The sequence below is a fragment of the Petaurus breviceps genome, unplaced genomic scaffold (genome assembly GCF_028583685.1).
Source record: "Petaurus breviceps papuanus isolate PSGF00001 unplaced genomic scaffold, PetGlider_PUasm1.0 181, whole genome shotgun sequence".
Lineage (NCBI taxonomy): Eukaryota > Metazoa > Chordata > Mammalia > Diprotodontia > Petauridae > Petaurus > Petaurus breviceps.
The window spans coordinates 14,336,269-14,347,885 of NW_027185784.1; positions in this window are offsets into that span (position 1 = coordinate 14,336,269).

The following is an 11,617-nucleotide window of genomic DNA, read 5'->3' on the forward strand; positions in this document are numbered from 1 at the left end:
GAGAGAGAGAGAGAGAGAGAGAGAGAGAGAGAGAGAAAATGAATTTTCATTCGGGGACCAGAAAAGCCTGCATGTAGGAGGTTAAGGCATTGTCTGTAACAAATGCTGTGTGTCAAAGGGAGTGACCCATTCAGCCATTATCACTCATGATCACATTAGCATCATTATTTCATCAGATTAATGAAGAAAATCAGGATCTAGGTGATAATTCAGAGCACAAGTACTTATTTAGATTGGGGGGCAGGTAGGGAGGCAAGGCCAGGAGCATGAAGGACTCCCAGGAAAGATAGGTCTGGGTGGACCTTTAGGATTTTATTTTTACTTTCAGTCCCTGTTCTTTTCCCAATTGACTTCATCCTGGGATATTTCAAATCCTGTCAGCAGGGGGCAGCAGTATTTCACGTCTTAGAAATGCCAAGGGTGCTTGGATTTTTTGGCCTTGGGGCCTCTCCTGATGGCCAGAGAGGACTTTATTCTGAAGGTGCATGACTACACTGGACTCCAGCATGTTGAGAATACCTTAAAGATCCAGCTAGTAGATGGTGGATTGGATGAGACTCCAACAGGGCATGGCTACCAGGAAGCCCAAATATGTTCTGATGTACTCTGGGACCCAGGAAGGGAATGAATTCTCTGCTATGGCTAACCAATGTTGGCCATCAAAAACCAGCCTCTGGGAACTGGTCTTTGAACATTTAGTCTTTACCTCAGAAGATAACATATAAGAGGACACGAACGTGGTTAGAAGGCACTCAGAACAATCAGATAGTGTGGTGCAATGAAAAGGCCACTGTACTTGGAGTTAAAAGGATCCGAGTTAAAATCCTAAATATGCCACTTACCATCTATGTAACTTTGGACAAGTCACCTTCTTCTCTGGGCCTCTGTTTCTTTCTTTGTGTTAGTCAATAGACATCTATCAGGCACCTATTATGTGCCGATTGATCGCCTTGCTAATCTACATAAAATCATGGGGTTGGATTAAAGGATTTCTGAGACCCATTCAGGCTTCCATCTCCTAAAATTTTGTGTCGTTTCACTGCAAGGAGTCTTTTTAAAAAATCTAACCTAGAGATAGCATCATTTACAAAGAGCTGTTTTTGCCAGGAGAAAAAGGATGTGCATTTTCCAGATCCATTTGTGGAGTGACTAAGTATAAGTTTAAAGCTTTTGGGTCCTAAATTTCTTCTCCCACAAAGTGAGCTGGGGGCCAACAGGGCGAACTAAATCATTGCTTCCTAGATTAAACATACTGTAGTCCTTGTGTAAGGCTCTACCTTAGCTCGTGGCATAGGGTCTGGGAGGTATGGGGAAGGAAGAAGGGAAAAATCAGGAGAAATAGGATACAAGAGAAAAGGAATCTATATTTTAAGTTTATAGATTCTTTGAAACGATGGGAAATACATCTGTCCAAGAATATTTATAGCAGCACTTTTTGTTGCAGCAAGGAACTAGAAACAAAATAGATGCCCATCTATTGGGGAATGACTGGACAAATTGTGTTATGTGAGCGTAATGGAGTATTATTGTGCCATAAGAAAAGATAAATATGTTGGGAAGACTTGTATGAACTGGTGCTAAGTGAAATTAGCAGAACCTGGAGGGCAGTTTATGAGATGACCATAATAATAATGTGAAGGAAAATGACTCTGAGACCCTTCAGAATTCTGCTCAAAACAGTAACTAGCTATTAGATATATGATGTTGAAACACACCTTTTACATCTTAACAGAAAGGAGATACATTGTAGGTACCAAATGAGGCATGTATTCTCAGACATACGGTAATAATAATAATTTAATTGCAAAGCAAGGCATGCAATAGTGATAACAATAATAGCTAGCACTTAAATAGTACCTTAAGGTTTGCAGAGCACTTAACAATGTCATGCCATATTATCCCTACAGTAACCCTGTGAGATAGGTGCTATTATTAGCTCCACTTCACAGATGAGGGAACTGAAAAAAACATGGGCTGCATGACTTGCCCTGGATTACATATTTGGGAACATATTTGGGCTTCTTAGTGGCCATGCAGTATCAGAGTCTCATCCAATCAACCATCTACTAGTTGGGTCTTTAAGGTTTTTTTTTCTTTCTTTCTGGAGGGGGAAGGTAGGGCAATTTGGGGTTAAGTGACTTGCCAAAGGTCACACAGCTAGTTTTTGTGTTAGGTGTCTGAGGTCGGATTTGAACTAAGGTCGTCCTGTCTACAGGTCCTGTGCTGTATTCACTGCGCCACCTAGCTGCCCCTTTAAGGTATTCTTAACATAACAAAAAGTAAAGAATATCAAGAAAATGTTGAGTATAGAAGAAACAAAAAAAGATGTACAGAAGGGAACGCAAAGCAAATTCGTTACTAATTTGTTAAATTTAATTCTATATATCTTAAAAAGCTACACATAACAGAAGTTCACAATTCTTTATACAGTCTTGTCTTGCTCTTGGTATATTTAAATGCTCATGTTTGTTGATAACTGCTAAGTTTACAATAAAAAAAAACATTTAAAATAGAAAAAAAGGAAAACACACAATGAGTTTAAGCAGCCTGCAGTATACGACTCATGATTTGGGGCTGGATGTGAAAGACATCAGTTAGTAAGAACATTAATAACTAGAAAAGGAAATGGGCCAGTGGCAAGAGTAAGACATGGTGAATGGCCAGTCTGTGATGGTACATGGCAATGAGAAGATGGTACAGTGGTGGTATTATTTAAAAGAACTGGAGGAAGCCATCCAAAGGAGCAGGAGAATCCCCTGTGGAGGATTGCCAGAAGGTTATTAATGGATGAGAATCATAACATCATCGATTTAGAACTGGAAAGGATGCTGGACACCATCCATCTCATCCAACTTCCCTTTCTAACAGATGAAGAAACTGAAATCTCAAGAGAGGAACTGATTTGTCTTAGATCTCACAAATAGTAAGTTTCAGAAGTGGGATTTGAACCCACACATGATGGGAAGGTATGGAAGGGGTTTTAGTCTGTACTAGTGGAGGAGAATACCCACATTAATGAGATTGCAGATGAGTAATGAGTAGCTAATATACTCCCTTCAGGAGTAAGTGTTCTACAGAGAGAGATGAAGATTTACCATGGCCTACAAATGGGGGAGGACTAGAGTTATTGATCTTTTAAGGTACCTTTCAGGTTCAAAAGTGTCCCAGCCCTACTGTAGAATAGGTAATCTAATACACTATTGATGGAACTATAAATTGTTCTAAGAATTCATTTTGGAACTATATCCTAAAAGTAGCCATTACTAGAGACAAACCCCAAAGAGATCAACAAAAGATTAGGAAGGACTCATATGTGCAAAAATATTTGTAGTGGCATTTTTTTTTCTGTATCAGAGAACTGGAAAACAAGTGGGTACCCACAACTGGGTAATGGTTGAACAAATTATGGTATATGAATGTAATGGAATATAATTGTATCATAAGAAATAAAGAACAGGGATGTATTCAAAGAACTCTGGGAAGATTTATGTAAACCAATGCAGAGTGAATGAATGAATGAATGAATGAATGAATGTTTATAAAGCTCTTATTATATGTCAAGCACTGTGACAAGTTCTGGGGATACAAATAAAAAAACCCAAGACAGTCCTTGCTCCCCAAGATCTCACACTCAAATTGGGGGAGAAAAGACATGCAAAAGATTTTTAGCTGCAGGGATGGGGGAAAGGCCAAGAAATCCTTATGGTATATCATCAGGTCAGATGACATTAGCTAGGAGTCTGAAAAGCATAATAGCAGGGCACATGATAAGCCTCAAGAATTTGAGGATGCAGTGGTAAGGCAGAAAGTAAGGTCTGGTGGGGTTCCATCTCACTGAAAATCTTATGGTTTGGGGATTCCCAGATCATTCAAGTGAAATAAACAGCCACATCACTCTCCTAGACCTCTGTGGCTCAGGGTTGTTGGGAGACAGTTGAGTGACAGGCATGGGAGGGAGGCAAGAAAGATAATTTATAGAATAACCACAATATTACAAAGGAAATCAACTTTGAAAGACTTAAGATCTCATAGTAATGCAATGACCAACCACAACTCTAGAGGGCTGATGATGAAGCAGGCTTCCCACCTTCTGGCAGAGAGGGGATGAACTAGATGCACAGAATGAGCTGTATATTTTCAGATGCAGCAAATGTTTGGATGTGTTTTGCTTAACTATGCATATTTGTCACAAGTAAAAGATTTTATTTTTCTTTTGTGGGGAAGTCAGCAATAGGTGGGATGAGGAGGAGTAATAGTGATGCCAAAAAAGCAAAGAAAAAAAGAGTATCAATTAAACATTTTGAAAACATAAGAGTAGAGAGCAGAAGGAAGTTCAGAAGGGGACACAGACAAGCATGGTAATGTTAGTACTACTACCAAGTTAAATTTAAAATATACTTAAAAAAACCCACCAAGCTGTATGTAATGCTGTCTAGATTTAAATAAAATCCTCTTTTTATGTTCTTCTTTTTTTATGGAAGTATATATTCATCTAGTTAATAATAAAACAAAAATGTTTAAAACAGTATCTCATGTTCTTTCTACTCAATAAGAACTCTTTGTTCTGGGCAATCTCTTCCTCATTGTCCCCATCACAAATGCCAAGGAATGCTATGGGGCAACAGTGCTAGTCTTTGTATCTCTTTGGAATTTCTGTCTGAATTCAGTTCTATTTTGTCCCTTTTGATTTCCTGGAGGTGTGTGCTGCATCTATTTCTAGCTCAGGTTTTGCTCAGTAGAATTTTCCAGCTATAGAGAAGTGTCAGAGGAAAGCTTACCTGCTCTTTATTTGTTGGTGACCAAACATAGAAACTCTTCTCTTTTTGCTATTCTTATTCTTCCTTTTCCCTGACTTTTATAACATTAAGTGTTTTCACCTACCATTAACCCTGGATCCCAATGGAGCCCCTTGCTACTTAGGATCGTTGACTTAGAGCTAAGAGGGGCCTTAAAAGCCATTCGGTCCAATCTTTTCATTTTACAGATGAGAAACTGAGTTCCATAGAGGTTAAATATCTTGTTCAAAGTCATATGGGTCATAAATAGCAGATTCAAGGTTCAAATTTAATTTCTCTGACTCCAGTTCCTTTGTCCTTTGCATGTTTTCCCAGGTTCGGTGTAAAAAATCAATTTGGGTAATGAAATTATGCAAAATGTGCCAAATCCGTATTGATCCAGCACTCTTTAAAATTAAAAAAAATCTGAACTCAAATATAAAAAAGTGGATATTGTAGAATGAGAGAAGAGATTTGTATGTGAAACTTTATACATGCACCTTGTATGATATTCTGTTGTATAGTTTGCTTTTATGTATAGTTATTATGTACAACTTGTTTTTCTTAAAAAAAATATAATAAATGAACATATAATTTTCTTTTTTTTTAATTAAGCAATTGAGGTTAAGTAACTTGCTCAAGGTTATACGGCCAGTTATTTCTGGGTGTGGTGAACATATAACTTTCTAAAATGACCTGTTTATTTGTTATTCCTTCTGGTCTTCCTTCTGTTTTCTTCTGTGCATTAAAAAATACTTCAATGATTCTCATTTTATTTTTTTTTGGCAACCATGCAAAGGTTTATTGGTAAATAGTTGACATTCGACTCTCTGATAAAAACAGTATGATACACTTTAAGTGTAGTCTGTATTGTTTACATGTTCCCCATCATTTCCTAAGAGTAGGCAATCAACAAAACAATAAACCAAGGCCTGATTTGTAGCATTTTCTGATTTCTGAGGAGCTCACACTGAAAGTTTAACAGTTGTTCTGACTTGAGCACACTGCTGATTCTACCTATAGGCTCTTCCCTCTCTCCCAAATACCCTCTTCCCCCTTGGAGAAAAAAAAGAAACAGAAAACCTTTGTAACAAATGTACATAGTCAAGCAAAAACAAATTCCTATATTGTCTGTGTCTGAAATGTATTTAAGTAACAAGTATGTCACCTTTTTGTCAGCAGTTGGAGAACATTATTCATTATCAGTTCACTGCATCAGAGTTCTTAAGTCTTTCAAAGCTATCTGTCTTTATGACATCGTTATTGTATAAATTGTTGTCCTTGTTCTGTTCACTTCACTTTGCATCAGTTCAAAAAGTCTTCCTAAGTTTCTCTGAAATCATCCCTTTTTGTCATTTCTTACAGAGTAATTAATATTGCATTAATTCATATGTTTTTATTTGTTTATCCATTCCTCAGTTGGTGGGCACCTCTTTAGTTATGAATTACTTGTTATGAGAAAAAAACCCTGCTATAAATATTTTTGTACATATGGACCCTTTTCTTCTTTCTTTAATCTCTTTGGAGTTATAGGCCTAATAGTAGCACATAGCACTCTATAGACCATGCAAGCCACAGATTAGTAAAAAAAGGAAAAGCATTTAATTAAGATATAAAACAATATGAATAATAAGAGAAAAGCAAGTAGTAGAATCACTCACTATGCTCTATGCAGAATATGTTCAGGGATGGTCTAGAATAGTGTCACTAGAAGCCAGAGGGACTCAGATTGACAAGGTGATTTTCTAATCTCCTAAATTTAAGAGCCCCCAGAATAGCAACATTCCTTCCCTGCTCCTGCCAGCCTGCTTCCACCTACTCACTCTGAACTCCCCATTAGTAACCTCCCTCCATTGCCTGTTCCTCTAGTCACCTGTGTGATACAATGCCAAGACCACATGGATTGCCTAGTCAGGTAGTTTCCTATATCATTCTTTCCTTATGACTTCATAATTCTTATCTGCCTTGTTTACCATTTCCACAGTCTTCTTATAGTGTGGGCTTGATAATGAAAATAAATAATAAAAAAAGGACTAATTGGAATTAAAATGTTAAAGACTAATGATAATTTAATGCATTTCTCCTTCAAAACAATACTTAAATTATTTTAATGGTAGTTCACAATGTTTTCACCCAAAAGAAGGAATTTTGGCCAAATGGACCAGTAGGGGAGAAGACTTTGGGGGGATAAATGTGCTTTATTTACCTCCCCCTCACTCAAATTTCCCAATCCACATTTGAATATGGCAGCCCTGGGGAATGTGAGGGGGTTTGGAGGGGAAGGGACGATCTGTTACCATCTCTAAAGAAGAAGATTGCTTAACTGGTTGCCACTTTTATTGTGGAGCAACTCTCAATCAAAAAGGTTTCAATGATGACCAGGATCAACCCTTCTTGCCAGAGCTTTTAGTGGAGATAAAGGGCAGGAAGTGACTGTTCTTATATCAGTGCTTCCTGTCAATGATGATTACCACTAAATCCTCTGTTTCTTGGATTTAGGACAACCTGGGGTCCCTGAGGAAGGATTATAGTTGTCTTTGTTGGTCAGGAGCTGCAAGTGATGAAATTAAAAAGGAACCAAAGAGATTTTATTGATAGATATTCTTATAACTCCCCTCCCAAACAGTCAAAAAAATAAACCAGTGAATCTGGACTACCATGGATTCCCCTGGGCACAAATAAGTCAGCAAGATTAGGGAGGGAGGAGGCTTGATGAGAAGACACTTTCTCTTCAGGATTCTCTGAGGTGGTGACCTGGCAGCTTTCCCTTTCTATTGTTTCTTTGGTCAGTTCAAGGACCTGTCCCAAACCTAAGTGTAGAGCTGAGGATGGTGCCTAGTGACAGTTATGCTTAGAGGGAGGAGCTAAGAATACAGGGGTGGGAGCCAAATAGAGGGAATAGCTAGCAATCCTCTTCAGCCAAAACCACTGGTGAACAGAATGGTGTACATGCCTATGTGTAGATGCATTCCTGAGGTTTGTGTCTCCCCTTCAATCTTTCCATGTCTCTGATACTCATTGTTCATGGTGTTACCTTTTAGCATCTTACCTTCTCTGTTGAGTCACCAATGATTTTTAATCTGCTTATCTCTATGCTGACATTCACGGAAGTCTAGCCACATCTGGGGTGGAGAGGACATTTATCAGCATTACACTAATGAATGTTAATGAATGTTCACTAAGGGGACCAGGACACCTGTGTGCCTGCCAGCTTGACTCGGGAGGCAGGGCATTAACTGTTCTGAAAACAGAAGGCACAGAGAAGGCAGCTTTGTGCTGGGCAGGGTGTGGAAAAGTTTCTCCTTGAGCTGAACTAATATGGAATCTGCTTGGCTTAGGCAGATCAAGATAGGATGAGTGGGATACCATTTAGTCAGTTGACAAACATTTATTAAGTCTTATTTACTGTATTCCAGGAACTGTGCTTAGGGCCCTGGATGGAAAGAATGACAAAAGAGTTTCTGTTATCAAGGAGCTCACATTCTAATAGGAAAGATAAGAAGAAAACAGCTAGGTACATAGAAAATAAATCTGGAGTAAATGGAAGGCAATCTCAGAGGGAAGGCAGTAGCAGAAGGGAGTCCTGAAAATGAGATTTGAACTGAGTCTTGAAGGAGGTGGAGAAGAGGGAAAGGATTCCAGGCATGGGGGCAGTCAGTGGATGAACAGAGTCTAGAGATGGAGTACTGTGTGCAAGGAACATCAAGAAAGCCAGTCTTGTATCTTAGAGTGTCCAGAGGGCCTTAATGTTGAAGAAGACTAGAAAGTTAGGAAGAAACCAAGTTTTGAAGAGCTATCAACACTAAACAGAGAAATTTACATTTGATTTTGGAAGCAATAGGGAACCACCGGAGTTTATTGATTAGAGAGGTGAAATGGTCAAAGCTATGCCTTAGGAAGGTTACTTCAGCAACTGAGAAGAGGATGGACTAGAGTTGGGAGAGAATCGAAGCTTCAAGAGGCTAACTAGCAGGCTATTGCAGTAGTCTAGGCTGAGATGACAAAGACCCGAACCAGGGAGGTGACTGTGTGAGTGCAGAGAGGGAGACATATATGAGAGATATGGTAAAGGTAGAGATGACAAGCCTTGGAATTTTATTGGAAATATAGGGAGTGTGAGAATGAAGAATTGAGGGTAACCTCAAGGTTGTAAGTCTCAGTGACTGGAATGATGGTGGTGTCCTTGATAATAATAGGGAAGTTGAGAAGAGTGGGAGGGTTTTGGGTTAAAGATAATTTGTTACATTTTGGACATGGTGAGTTTGAGATATTGATGGGATATTCATTTTGAGATGTCCAATAGGCAGTTTGGTGATATGAGGCTGGACATCAGAAGATGTCTACTGTTGAATAAAAAAAAATGTGTGAATCATCTGCATTGAGATGATAATTAAACCCATGGGAGCTGACAAGATCACTAAGTCAAAAAGTATAGGGAGAGAAGAGGGGCTTGGAGAGGGGAGCTGTCCATAGTTAATGTGACTTGGATGAAGATCCAGCAAAGTAGACTAAGGAGTGGCCAGAGAGGTGGGGTTAGAGGGATGTTATGATAACTTAGAGAGCAGGACGTATCTAGGAGTAAAGCGTGGCTGACATTGTCAAAGGCTAAAAGGAGTTCATGAAAGATCAGGGTGGATAAATGTTCATTAGATTTGGCACTCAAGAGATATTGATAACTGTGGAAAGACAATTTCAGTTGAACAATAAGGTTGGAAGCCAGATTGCAGAAGGGTTATAAGACAGCAAGAGGGGTCAAGGTAGAGGAATGAATTATAGAGGATTTTCTCAAGCAGTTTAGCCATAAAAGGGAAGAGGAATATAGGACAATAATAAGAGCAGAATGGAAAGATTCAGTGAAGGATCTTTAAAGATGGCTAAGACGTATTTGTAGGCAGCAGGAAAGTGGCCAGTAGATAGGGAGAAATTGAAGGTTACTGAGAGGAAACGATAGAGGGGCAATATGGTAGAGAAGATGGGATGGAATGGGATGAAGGGTATGTGCCAATGGTACTAGGGGTCTTCTGGACTTTCTCCACTCTCCTTTTTTTCCTTCATTATACCCTGTGGGTTGGTTATCCTGGCGCTTTCTACTTTTTAGAGGGGGATGGAATGCTTTAGTATTTGAATGGGAAGGGGCTTTAGAGATAAGTTATTAGATCATAAACATAGATCATTTGACAGAAGAGGAAACTGAGATTCAGAGACATGAAATGATTTGCCCAATGTCACACTCATAGTAAATACCAGACTAATGCAGATCTTGGGGCTCTAAATTCAGTACTTGTTTATTCCCTGAAGGAACCATCTTTACCATTTAATTGATTTCAGTGCTTTTATAAAAGTTGTTACTTAGATATTTAGATCTGTGAAGTCATTTGCATGGGTACCCCACATTTGCATGGGCACATGGAAACTCCTTACCTTCCTATCTGACATAATGATTATCTTTTAAATCCTATGCAGAGGATTCACCCACCCAATGTCCTAGAGCCTTTCCTCTGGTCCTTTGAATGATATCTCTAGCATATCAGTGTAGAAGTTACTGAATCATATTTTAATTCATTGTAAATGTGTATTTATTAGTTTTTTTGTTTTATTCATCTCTTTTGCATGGAGGAAATAAATGGCTGTCCTATACAGAAAAAAGAAGTCCATCTATTATATTACTAACAAATCCATAGATTTTATTAGGAAAATAACTTATTCTGGTTCAGAAGTTCATGAATAAAGTTGAGGTTTTCCAAACACTGGGAATTGCAAGAAGTCAGAATAAACAAACTATTATGACTAATTTAAATGATTTTGTCCAACTTGTAGCTCTTAACTAAAGTTACTGTAGATCATGCCCACTAACTCAATAATCTTCACTTTTTTAGGACAAGTGACCCAAGTACTCATTTGTAATTCAGTTGTTTGGGGAGGGGGTCTTCTCATAGTTATGGTCTGTCTCCAACTTATCTTTCCAGACTTCCTTCATGATACCATTCCCAGCTAAATTGCCTATTTGTTGTTCCTCTTTCATGACATTCCTCCTCCTTGGTCTTTGCACAGGTTGTCTCTCATGCCTGGAATATACTCTCTCTTCACCCTTGGTGGTATACTGAGCCTTGAGTCAGGAAGACCTGAGTTCAAATGTGACCTCAGACACTTACTAGCTGCATGACCTTGGATGGGTCATCTACCTGTTGGTCTTAGTTTATTCATCTGTAAAATGGGGATAATAATAGGATCTACCTCCTAGGGTTGTTGCAAGGGTCAAATGAGATAATAATTGTTAAGCTTTTTTTTTTAGTACAGTGCTTGGTACCTAGTAAGCACTATTATTTTTATTGTTCCTACTACTATCATTTTTGGAATCCTTAGCTTCATTCAAGACTCAGCCCAAGTGACATTTTCTATACAAGGCCTTTTTTGCCTCAAAGTGGGAAGACTTGGTTCCAAGTGCCTCTGACACATACTGGCTGTGGATTCTGGGCCAATAACCCAGTCTCTCAGTACCCCAGGTCTAAGACTGTAAATTGTAGACTAGGTGCTTGTCTGCGTTGGTAGAGGGAGTTTCCTCAGGGGAGTTCAGAAATCCCAAGATTGGTGGAAAAAAATTCCCAAAAATAAAGGAGAAAAGTTACAGAAATCTTTAAAAACCGACTGGCTTTTATGCAAATGTAGGGAGGGCAAGGTCTTTCTCCTCTCTCTGGTCTGAGCCCCTTTCCCCCATTTCATTCCAGAATCAGTTAACCCCCATGCCTATCTGGGCTGGATGATTCATATCACCAAGTGTTCCTGTTAGTCCTACCTTTCCTTCCTTCCTTCCTTCCTTCCTTCCTTCCTTCCTTCCTTCCTTC